Source organism: Phalacrocorax carbo, chromosome 2 (assembly GCF_963921805.1).
Source record: "Phalacrocorax carbo chromosome 2, bPhaCar2.1, whole genome shotgun sequence".
Classification (NCBI taxonomy): Eukaryota; Metazoa; Chordata; class Aves; order Suliformes; family Phalacrocoracidae; genus Phalacrocorax; species Phalacrocorax carbo.
The window spans coordinates 121,181,143-121,192,501 of NC_087514.1; positions in this window are offsets into that span (position 1 = coordinate 121,181,143).

Genomic DNA, 11,359 nt, shown 5'->3' on the forward strand with positions numbered 1-11,359 from the left:
TTCTGACATCTTGTTTGTTTTTGAAGATTTTATCTATTGAAGAGCCTCAGTTTATCACAGGGTGTCATACGAGAGAGAAAGAAGCAGCAACAGCTGTGGAATGCTTTGCAGTTCAGATAAGCACAAAGCGAGAATGGACAAGTGGAAAGTAAAGTGTATCAGAGGTCATTAAATATACAGATGCCACTTTTTAGCTCTAGGAGTTTGATTCTTGAGTATTACTACATTTCTGCTGTGTTCTTATACCCTTCTTTGTATAGATGTTGTTTGTCAGACAGGATAGCCGGTCAGAGGGACATTTGGCCAAACTAACTCTGCCATTCACACTTTAATGGCTAGTTATCCAAATGCTAACATTGCCACCGAAAGATAAGGAAGCCATCCAGCCCTATGGATCAAGTACAGCCCTGTTGTAGCTTTATTTATTGCCTCTGAAAAGCAAAAGATTGTGCCTGTTAAAGAACAACACTAATTTTTACCAAATGACACTCATACTTGCCTAAGGACAAGAGCACTTCTAGCAGCCCATATCTCTCTCAGACTTCCAGGGAAGGGGGAAAAATAATTTCAAATTTTTTGCTAAACCAAGGATCTGACAAATTTATTGTCATACAGAACACAAAGATGCCTCTTAGAACTCGGGTTAAAGAAGATCATTGCAGAGAGCCCGAAGTTAAAGCTTTAACAGTAGGGTCCACTTTAAAAAAAAAACACGTGCACAAGTCACTTGTAAAACAGAGCAGAAAGACAATTTCCTGTAAAGAACACTGGGGATTTTGTCCTAAACAGTTATAACTTCCAGACTGCTCCAGTTCCAGCTCTAAACTGCTCCTTTGTCTGTTTCTAGGCAGCAAAACAGGCAAAGAAGTGTTCATTTACTAATACTGCTGGAGGTCTCAGTTCTGGTTTCCAGACCATGTTCAGTGGCAGCTTCCTTGACTGCAGTGCTTAAAACTGCAGGAATTGTCTTAGTTCTGAGAAACATTTTCAAATCATCCTTCTGTTCACTCAGTCTTCTAAGGTAGACATTATTTCACTGAAAACCAAACAAATACCCTATTGGCTTTAAACTTTAAAACATTCAATGCATAAGTAAAAATGCAACAAAACTGTGACAGTCACATGCAAAGCCACCACCAGGTGGAAAGGTTCCAAGATATGACAGCCAGATTGGAAGTGACATTTCCAGGTAATGTTCTTCTGTCCTTAAATCCTTCTGGTTGTACTCACCCATTTTATCTTGGTAGTTCAGAGTAGGCATCCTGTAACAATGAGGATGATAAAACCCACTACATACTGTATTCTACTTAGTGTTATTTTATCACACAGTTAAATACTGTGCTGCGGTCCCATAGGACTAAAGGGAGACTCTGGTTACTTATAGAAGGAAAAAATAATAGCTGGCTTTTCATTTGAAAAACTGACTAGATTTTTTGGCTTGATCGTTTTATTAGTAGCTCGAGACTTACGATTAGGTTAGGGGATTCAAATGTAATTTCTTTTGTTCCAGCTGTACAAACACTTACACACATGAATAACTTAATCCTAGTGAAATTTTCAAGGATAAAGTAAAAGTTTAGAATATGCAACAACTGAATGAAGTACACCATTACACACACAGTTGTGCCCCCAGGACTTCAGTGTCATTACTTTTTTCTGTTTCATTCATGCACGGTACAAATGGCATTCTTTTAGCACATGTTGTGAGACCTGCCTGCTGCCTGTCTACTTACCTGCTTACAGTAGTGGCCTGGCCTCCTGCAAAACCACAAACTCAAATCATGTCACTTGATGATACTGAAAAATGCAAATAATCTTTAGTAAAAACTGGCTTTACTGAGCACAAGTGTATTTATGCATGGGGGAAAGACTGGGGAAAGCCGAAGATGTAGGCTTGGCATTTACTCCAATTTCTATCAAATTAGTTCTCTGTGTCGATTCATGAGGCCACACTTTCTCAGTAGACTGACAATTACCAAGATGGGTCAAAACAGTCTTGGAGCAATTCCTAGGTGTTCTCCCATTACAGTTATTCTGAGCAGTTTTTCCTCATTGCCTCATACACCTTTCCTTATTCCTTCATATACATTTGTTCTTTCCACCTGGATTTTACAGCATGACAACATGTAAATGTTTTTACCAAACAACTATCTCCAAAATTAATTAAGTCCAATGTCATTAGTACAGTAATGAGGTTAATTCATGAAGGAGAAAGACCTTCAAACATCCAATGTCTTGCTTGCCCTGAAGACAGTAATAAAGAACATGGATATTTGACAAAATCCTGCAATTTACTTTATTGAAGAAGCATTCTTTTAATTAAAGCAAAAATTTGTTTCTTAATTAGAATAAGCATATCTAGCAAAAGAATCAGAATTTTACAAGGCAACGTTTATGGATTAACTTTATCATCAGTATCAACAGGAGAGTAAACTATCCAGTCTTCTGTCAAACCAGCTTAGTTATGATCCAGAGACCATTACTGCGATCCCAAGGATTTCCCAAGAAAAACAGTCTCCCCACAGTCCACTCAGCTGCCCTTTTTAATTAAATCCAAATGTCGTGAATTTTCTTCTAACCTTTTCACATTGTTGAGCATTTCCATGCTTAAATGGAAGTTAGCCCATTTTGATATATACATTAGAAGTGTTAAACATGCTATCAAATCAGAGGGAGTGATCAAAGCTCGAGTGCAACATGAAATTGGTCTCTTCCTCAAGGGATATGATACCAGTCTTGCAACTGTATGTATATACAAGAGACCAATGAATTCCACCTGTTCAGATCCAGCTGTAAGATTAGGAAGCACCTTTTTCAGGATCTGGAGTCTCTTTTACAATGTGTGTGCAGTCTCTCTGAAACAGTCATCAACACTTACCTTGTCCATTCTCATGTTTTTACAGACAGTTATAGATGCAGTTCAGAAATGGATGTTTGATAGAATTTCTTCGGGCCACAGAGCTTACAGGATGCAGGCACTAAAAAAAAGTCTGCTCCAGACATTACAGTACATCATACTGAACCCTGAACTCCCACCTAGATAACATGACATCTCAGATGTCATATTCTACAGGAAAGACCACCCCTGCCAAGTTTCTCCAAATGGCTTGGAATTGAAAGTGAGTTCAATTCAGACAAACCGAGATATAAGCTTTCAGAGGAATGGGGGAAAGAAATAGAGATAGTCAAGAGAGACCAATCATGCATCTAAAAGAGACACTTTAATTAAGAGTATGATATGCAAACAAAACTACTGTTTGGCAAGGTCAGGTGCAAACTCGATCAGCAGTTGCCCCAAGCACATTACACTCTTAAAGGCAGCGTACACAAAGTAGTTTTTCCTTCTCACTGACCTCACGCTTACTATTCAGTATTGCAGGCTGAAAGCATTTACATGGTACTTGGCACAGTGGAGCAGATACTCATCAAGTTCACGCCATAGATTTGCTGGTAAAAAACCACATTCTTATATGAACATCCTTCCATCAGCAGAAGCCAACACTCTTGATACCCAAACCTTCACAAGACCAGCGGCCACAGAGGCATACCACCTGTAAATGAGGGACAAAGCATGGGAGGTATCAGTGGTTCTAACTTATGTCCTCTTGATCACCAACACGTTGCAACTAGGTCTTCAACAAGGGTCCTCCCTGTGGGATTCGGCAACATCAGCTTAGGCAGCAGGGACTGCTTCCTTCTGCTGCTGTGGCATTAGTTTAGCCCATAACCTTCACTTCAGGATACACCTGCTGCAAATAGCACAGGGTAAACCTGGAATGGGAACCTGAACTCCATGTATCCTTTCTATGGTCTTGGTACTCTCCCTCAGGTCTTCAGCCATGCCTGTAGTATGTGTAATATCAAATAGCAACTAATCCAGTCCAATCACTGCCTCAGCTTTACTGAGTCACCTGCTAACAAATTGGGGGGGGATCTTTATTTGTAATAATCTAACTTTTACTTGCCTTCAAGCTAATCCCTTTATTAGAGTACTGGGTATAAAGAACGAGGTTTGGTAGTGGTGGTGGAGCTGCAGGGGGGGGCTTCTGTGAAAAGAGGTATGGACTGCCCTCTGTCAGATACAGCTGGCTCGGCAATGGACCTACTGGAGGATAAAGGTGAGCCAGTCAAAATTTGTTGCACTTCTATGAAAACAGTTTTAAGAAAGTTTAAGAAAGTTTTAAGAAAGAACAGAAAAAGCTAAGACTGAGAGGACTGACATAGAGTACCAAAGGAACAACAAGGTCAGAGTAGGAGGTGCTCCATTCTGGAGCAGGTAAAACCCCAAACAGGCTGCAGCCCACACTGGAGCACGTACTATCCCGAAGTGACTGCGACCAGTAGAGGACCCACAGCAGAGCACAGCAAACAAGCAAGCATGAAGAAGCAACAAAGGAGAAACAAGGAACAAAAAGAACCACTACATACTGACCCCTAACTCCTGCTTCACCCACCACCTCACTGAATGTAGTACGGGTAACTTGCGTCAATAACAAGTGGGGGGAAGAGAGGCATCTGGAGTGAAGTTAAGCCCGGAAAAGTGGGAAGAAAAGTGTTTTCCCAAAGTGTTTAAATGTTTGTTATCTTTGTTTTCCAATGCTCAAATCAGTAATTAAACATTTATGGTAACGGGCAATAAATTAATTTAAATTCCCCAACTGAGTCTGTCTTGCCAACAAGAGTATCTGGTGAATGACTTCCTTGTCTTTATTTTGACCTATAGGTTTCCCCACTCCTGTTCTTCATGTTCTATCTGTTCCTCCCCCAGCCTCATCCTGCCGTGGGGGTGGAAGTGTGTGAGCTTGGCTGCTAGCTGAAGCCAACACATCACAATGAGGAATGTGTACAAAGCTTTAAATGAATAATTCCTTGGGAGTGCAAATCTTACAGTATAACAAGCTGTTTCAGTAAAGGACTTGCTTGATTAAATTCAAGTCTCCTGCAAATAACATTCATGCTAATTAAAAACCCTTCATCAGAAATAAGAAAATAAATAGCACCTTAAAAAAAGCCCCCTCCCTCTCAATGCATAGAGACTGAATTATTTATTGTTTTTCTTCAAAATAAAAAAACCCACCCAATATAAGCTCTTTAGGAGTTGTTTCTGGTAAAAAATTGCTATCCTGTAAATAATACTGTTTTCTTTACAGAAATGTTTTTCAACAGATGAGAGCAATGCATTTGAGCATATATTTCAGAACCCTTCTGTCCTTGAAATTGAGAAAATTTACTACAGCTATGTTGATTATTTTGACTACTTTTGGCAATTTTGAGGAATAACATGGGATATTAATAGCAAAAAACTATCAGCGCTCAGGTGTTAGTTTGCTTCACAGCACTTCCTGGGTGTATAACACAGCACACAGGAAGGAAAGAATTGTTGTTAAGTGGCAGCCTAGCTTTTATTAAGACAGTGTTGTATATACACATCTATTATAATTCATTTACTGCATGGAGAAAATTAGCATTGAAAAGTAGACAGTGAATGCAATGAAAGAAGAAAATTCAGAGAAGATAGCTCACGGCAAGAATGATAGAATCATTATGCTTGGAAAAGACCTCTAGGATCATCAAGTCCAACCATCAACCCAACACCAGCATGCCTCCTAAACTATGCCCTGAAGTGCCACATTGACACGTCTTTTAAACACCTCCAGGGATGGTGACTCCACCACCTCTCTGGGCAGCCTCTTCCAACACCCGACCACTCTTTCAGTGAAGAAATTTTTCCTAATAGCCAATCTAAACCTCCCCTGACACAGCTTGAAGCCATTGAGAAAATGAACTAAATTATAAAGAGCATACTGACCAGCATGCTAGATACCTTTTGATGCACAGAGTAACTCTTCTGGTCCGATGTCAACATAAATAAGTGAAAAACACCCAATATAAACTCTTTAGAAGTTGTTTCTGGCAAAAATTTGCTATCTTGTAAATAATACTGTTTTCTTTACAGAAATGTTTTTCAACAGATGAGAGCAATGCATTTGAGCATATATTTTAGAACCCTTCTGTCCTTTATATTGTACTGACTCTATTGCTATCACACTGCTGAAACAGTGCTATTTAGTATAAAAAAATCTACAGAATTACGGTAACATGAGTTTATATTTTATACTGCTTTTTCTCTAGACTTTGGGGAGCAGAGGGACGCAAAAATTCTGGCCAGCCTGGATACTGGATGTTTGACCACAAAAAAACAAATCTAAATCTCTGTGAATGAGTCAAGAGAACTTCAAAACCAAACTGAACCAAAGCAACTTCAGCCACAATTGTAACTAAACCAAAGCCAAACTAAAAAAAAGTATTTTTTCAATTTCTGGTTTTAACCATGCAAAAAAATTCTAGCTTCAATCTAACAGTAGATGGACACCTAGTGGCATACTATAATTGACTGCTTTTTCAAGTAGCTTCATATATTCAAAGCCCCACCAACAGAAGCGCTTTCTAGCATATTAGTAATTAAAATACCATATACACACACTTAAAGGCTTTATTTTCAGCTGTGCTTTATCAGTCTTCTTAATTTCATAAAAGTACCATCTGTAGAAATCAGGGCTCTAGGTTCAGATTCAGAAGCCTTCAATCAAGAAAAATTTCATTTTGAAGTGAAAAGAGTTTAATATAATCAATTGGTGGTACTTAGGTCAATCAATGAGATAACACCATCCTGGCTAATCAATAGGCTTAGTATATGAACAGCATCTCATGTAGAAGGTTTTGAAAGTGCCTTGTGAAAGGAGAGCACTAGGGTAAGGATAGTCTCTTATGTCACTCATAAGAGAGCAAGAGTTTGGAAGGCAGTTCAATACAGGGGCACTTGCAGGTTCCCACCCAGTGCCTTTCTTTAACAAGAAGATGGAGAAAAATTTAATTATCAATAAAATATATGGGATGCCAATTCTTAAAATGGTAACAGGGTAGGTGTCTATGGAACCCGAATACAGCCTATGGAACTTCTGCTTCTGAACAAATTGGTCAGCTACTGTAGAAACTCCGAAGTTATCTGGAAATGGCATGAAATAAGGCGAAGAGGTACGCCAGTGATACAAACACTCTGGTTGTAAAAGCCTACTACAGAAAGTTGTGCAAGGATCTCCTATCACTGTGCATGTAACAAACAGCCTGTGAAATTCAATGCTGTTAAATCACAGGGGAGAAAATGCTGCATTAAGTATGCAATGGCAGATGCTAAACTCTCCTTTCTCAGGAAAGATGAGTCATTCTGGAGAGTTCTCAGAACTTCAGTCAATGCTCACCAGTGGTTAAAGAGGCAAATACAGTGGTAGGAGTCATTATGAACAAAACAGAATAAAACAGTACACCAGGATACAAAATTAGTGATATGACTCTAATACTACACACCATTCTGGTCACCCCATCTCAAAGAAAACATAGGGGAGACTGAAAAGACCCTCAAAGATAAATCACAGGTATTGAGAGGATTCTGTTCAAGCAGAGATTAAATGTATGAAGAAAGAATTAAATGAAAAAAGAGTTAGCAAAGAAGAACACAAACTTTTGGGCAACCTAAAAGATGTGTAAGATGCGATCGCAATTTCTTACAAGCAGGGGAGAGGGGGCAAAAACTTAAACTGAGCAATGGGGGGGATTGGTTTGGTTTTGGGTTGTTTGTTTGTTTTTTAAAGGGAATGTTATCTCATGCAACAAATTTAAACTACAGAGCACATTCCCAGAAAAGATTTTGAATACCAAAATCAAAATGTGCTAAAGCAGCAATTACACTGATTCATTGAAAATAAGCCCGGCAATGAAGTAAGTTCAACCCATAGGCTGCAGGAAGCTAAGACAAAATACTACTCCAAATTTGCCCTCTTGTACTCTTTCCACAAGCACCAACTACACTCCAGTCAGAGGAATACAGGACTAAGTGGCCCATGCCCTGACTCTGTACTGCCACGGTAGAATGAAAGTAACCATGGGGTATTCAAACACAGACACTTGAGAGCAATACACATGGAAGACCAAATTATACCAAAGTTTTGGGGCTTTTTTTTTTTTAATGCCTGGGAGCATTAAAAGCTATGGCTGCAGTAAAAAGAAAATAGGTAAAGTAATATGCAAAACTGAAGTTAATAACCATCACCAACATGCAAGTGTCTACCCCTACAGCACACATTTGGAAAAACAAGGAGGGGAAGAGGCAGGAAGAGAAACTGGGAGATAGCAACTTATAGCATTATGGGAGACAAAAGGAAAAAAAGGATGAAAACATCTCAAATAAGGACAAATGAGAATGAGCTGATTCTGTCTAATTAGCAGTAAAGGAGTATGAAAAAGAGACACCTGAATTTCTTCATTTGATATTGGCTCTGCAAAAAGGCAAGAGGTGGGGGGAGTAAGATAAAGACAACATATACAGCTATAATCTTCTCAGAGCATATTGACTGCAAAAGGCAGGCAGGAAGAAGAGATAAGAAAACAAGCATTAGATAACGTTAGGAAGGAAGGCATGTAAGGAAAGTAGATGGTGGGAAGCAAAGGATACTCGGGGCAAAAAGCACCAAAGGTAAGAAAAACTGAGGCAGAGGAGGGCTTGCATGTGGAATCTGGATTTGTGCTGGGGAAAAAGGGATATAACAGGAAAGGATGCCAAGGACACCTGTAGGGATGTTAGTAGTTACAACAACAGGGAAACGGAACAAGTTGGGTGTGTGCGGGGGTGTGTGTGTGTGTGTGTGTGTGTGTGTGTGTAACACTATAATACAAAAATGCAGGGTGGAGAAGGATTGACAAGTTTAAATGCATACAAGATCAAAGAAAAATAGGGTTACCCATTACCTGTAGAGCAAACCCTTATCAGGTAGGTGGTATCCAACACTTACAGTGAGAAATGGAGGACAGAAACCAGTATCACTGGCAATTACCAGAATTTCCTCCTCTAGAGGGTGCTCTTACTTATGACTGAGTTCTTACCACAGGTGCACGTACTTAACACTTTTTCCAGCCAAATTCTGAATGACTGAAGCAATGAAGCTTCTGCCCATCATCATCAGCCCTAATAATGTTTGTCTACTTCCTATTCCTGCCTTCTGCACAAATAACATCATGTGATATTTAAGAACATTTGTAACTGGAAGTGATTTTCTGCACAGTATCATGGAACACAAAAGTTAATCGTAGATTAAAAAATTTAAATGTCTGGGATACATCAACAAGAATGGAAAGAACCGACGCCTCTTCAGCTACAAACAACAGGAGCCAATTTTAATATCTGGTTCCAAAACTAAAATGCTGCTACAAGCAAAAGGCAAAAATTGATATGTATGAAGTCTTAGCCACAGTCAAGCCTCACAAACTTACTCTACTTTTTGCACATTTAAAAGCTTCTTGTAGAATTTTACAGTAGATTAATAACAGAAACACACAAACCATTTATTATGTGAAGAGTGACCATGGTCACCAGTGACCATGAATTACTGAAAAATTAAATCTCCCAAGTGCCATTTCTGAATCCTGATTAGCTAGAAGAGATCTTCATTTATGTTACAGAATAAATGTTTCTGACATGCAAATTTAAGTAAGGAATAACATTATCTGTTGTTCTGCCCAGTTCAGTCTCCTTTTCAACATGTGTGTCACTCTGAATACTTCAGAGCTGCATTTGATCCGTAAACGGTTTAGTCTGAAGCCATGATACACAAATTAATTTTAGGCTATACAAGTTATGCCACTATGTCTAAACGTCAAATTGAAGCAGACCTTGACTGAAATTCCTTGTTCATTTTCATAGCATCAGCAAGTATATATTAACCCAATATGTCTTTATTCAGAAAAATCCTTTAGTGTAAGATGCATCTTTCCTGTACTCGGATTAGTAGCATAAAACATACTGTTAAAAAAAAAAGGAAAAAAACACACCACCCCAACCTTATCAGGGCAACCACAAGCAAAGCTATGAAGATTATAAGAACTGCCCCATACACAGCAGATCACAAAAACCAAGTCATCTTTTACACAGAATATTACTGTATATCAATGCAGTCTGTAAAGCACAGAAGGTATAAGGAAGAGAAGATAGAATGGGAACACTAACTCTGTACATAAAATTACAGAGTAAAAATAATAGATTTTAGTATTTTAGTACCTAATATTTCTGCATTTAGCTGCACCTCTTACTAAATCTATCATCAGAAAACAGGTTGAAAAGTCACCCACTCATAAAGGACAGCTTCAGAATAAACTGCCAGGCAGTATTTTTACATCTCATGAAAACACCTTGCAATAAACCGTGTTTTCAGGCAGAAATAAAAGCCCGTGGAATCACAAAATTGCCCGAATTAGAAGGGACCTCGAAAGATCACCTCATTCAACCTTCCATGAGAAAAAGAGCATAGATGAGATTATCTAATACCCTGCCCAACACCATCATGAAAACCTCTAGCGATGAGGACTCTACCACATCCCTGGGGACATTGTTCGAATGAATGATCTTACTACAGGAAATTCCTTTCTTATGCCAAGATGAAACCTCTCCCGTTGCAACTTGCACCCATTGCCCCTTGTCTTCGCCACATGGCTCCTTGTGGAGGGACCCCACCCCATATTAAGTAGACATTCTGAAAGCATTAATATGTAGCTGAACTAGTTTTCACGCTATAGTGCAATTCGTTAATTGACAAACACAGCCCTGAAGACACCACTTCCAGAGGGGATACAGACAAGGCTACCCAGCCCAGGGCTCTCAGAGCAGCTCAGCCTCAGGAATTCATCCTGCAACACATACCGGGGAGAAAGGAAAGCAGGTACTATACCACACACAACAAATAAACCACTGGCAGCCGCCTCCGAAAGAGAACAATTTTTGCCAAAACTGCTCCTAAGGAAGAAAGAAAAAAAATCCTGAACATCCCGCATGAGATCTAGGTTACAAAACTGCCAAACTGGAACACACCAGAAGTCCTAAGACTTTTTTTTTTCCAATAGGGATCTGTACAATACATCTTATTTACTTTCTACTTTACACTTGTGCGATGTAGACACTAAAAATGCTCTTTAACACTAGAAAAACTATCATCAAGAGCAACAATTAACTATGAACAAGGACTAAAACACCCACCTCTACAGCTTAGGGCTTTGACAAAGCTACTAGTTCTTTCAAGCATTAAAAGGCAAGGAAAGAAAACCGCACTGTTTTAAACCACGGCAGTAACACCCTCGGCCTCTCCACCCGCCCAGCCGGGCGGCTCCACCCCTCCTGTGGGATGCAAAGGCGGGAAAGCCAAGCCGTGGTCCCGCGACCCTGCGCCTGCTCACCCCTCAAGTGGCGCAGGCACGCGGCACGCTGCCCCACCCTCCCCCTCGCGGCACGCAAGCATGGACACGCGCCAAACGCGAG